Source organism: Rhinopithecus bieti, unplaced genomic scaffold, assembly GCF_001698545.2.
Source record: "Rhinopithecus bieti isolate Rb0 unplaced genomic scaffold, ASM169854v2 scaffold_56174, whole genome shotgun sequence".
NCBI lineage: Eukaryota > Metazoa > Chordata > Mammalia > Primates > Cercopithecidae > Rhinopithecus > Rhinopithecus bieti.
The window spans coordinates 168,219-170,001 of NW_016824749.1; positions in this window are offsets into that span (position 1 = coordinate 168,219).

Genomic DNA, 1,783 nt, shown 5'->3' on the forward strand with positions numbered 1-1,783 from the left:
TTTTTTTTTTTTTTTTTTTCTTTTTTTTTTTTTTTGAGACGGAGTCTCACTCTGCCAGCGAGGCTGGAGTGAGTGGCGCAATCTCAGCTCAGTGCAAGCTCTGCCTCCCGGGTTCCCGCCATTCTTCTGCCTCAGTCTCCCGAGTAGCTGGGACCACAGCCGCCGCCACCACGCCTGGCTAATTTGTTGTATTTTTAGTAGAGACGGGGTTTTACTGTGTTAGCCAGGATGGTCTCAATCTCCTGACCTCGTGATCTGCCCGCCTCAGCCTCTCAAAGTGCTGGGATTACAAGCGTGAGCCACCCCACCCGGCCGATAATATTTTAAGAATTAAAAAAGTTAATAATTGTAAAAATTCTCACAGTCTTTTTTTATGTTTGTTGAATATGAAATTATGATAATTACTTTTGTTGAGCACCCATCAGCATAGCAGATGTTGGAACTATTTCTGCAGAGGAATTTGTGCAAGACACCTTCTGTTCTTTTACCTGGGTTTTATTGTGAGTTATGTCGAGTTAAGCTTTCGAGAATTTGGAGTGCAGCCTGCAGTTGTACAATGGCTGAGGAATACAGGAACATTGTGGTTACTGTAAAAATGAGAGTAATAATTACAAACTAAGGAATAACAGTATATTAATCAGGATTCTCCAAAGAAACAGAAGTGTGTGTGTGTATGTGTAGAGAGAGAGTAATTGTAAGGAATTGGCTCCCACAACTATAGAGGCTAAGAACTCCTGCTGTAGTTGGCAAGCTGAAGCCTGGAGACCTTGTGGAGCTGGTGGTATAGCTCCAGCCTGTCTGAAGGCCTGAGAACTGGAGAGCTGATGGTGTGATTTACAGTTCAAAAGCCAGTGCGCTCAAGACCCCAGAAGACCTAATGTTTCCATTTGAGTCAGAAGCCAGGAAAAGATTGGTGATGTTCCAGCTCAAGCAGCTGGGCAGAAGGAGTTCCCTTGTTCCACAAGAGGGCCAGACTTTTGGTTTTATTCAGGCCTTCAGTTGGTTGGGTGAGATTCACCTGCATTAGGAGGGCAATTGGCTTCACTTTGTCAATTTAAATGTTAGTTTCCTCCTGAAACTCTCACAGCACTCACAGATATACCAAGAATAATGTTTGGTTTAATATCTGAGCACCCTGTAACCCAGTCAAGTTGACACATAAAAGTAATCATCACATATGGTAATATGTAATAGGATAAGCTGTAATGAGTTAGGAAATGGTCTGATGTTAACAAAATAATAAAGACAGCAAATATGTCGAATGCCTGTGGGAACTTGTAACGAGGTAGTCGTGCACATGGTGAAGAAATGTGTTAGCTGAAGAAGAAGTTCAGTATACTTGCTCCTCCAAGACAGTTTCCACAGGAAACTTTGGGAGCTACTCAGGCATTGAATCCGCTGGGAGTAATGAACTCTTCACTAACAGGAGGTTTGCCTGTAACCAGCAACAGCAGGTAAAATTTCAGGTGCTTCCATCAAGGAACTAGAGAGAGAGCTCAGCCACTGCTGGATCCTGTGCAAAGCTCCCCGGAGAATGCACCTTCCCGGAGGTGTGAGGTGACACTTACAATGTACACGGATGTATATCGTATACCTTGGATTGAGTTGGAGCAAGATGGAGTCTGTTTGCTCCCAGTTGATTTTCAGAATCATCACTTTTATATATTCTCAGCAAACCTGTCTCTCTCTCTCCTCGTGGTAACCACCTGGCACAACTCTGTCCCTTGTAAATCCAGGTCTCCACAGAGCTGAGCGTGGCTGGAGAAGCCCACAGCGACACTGA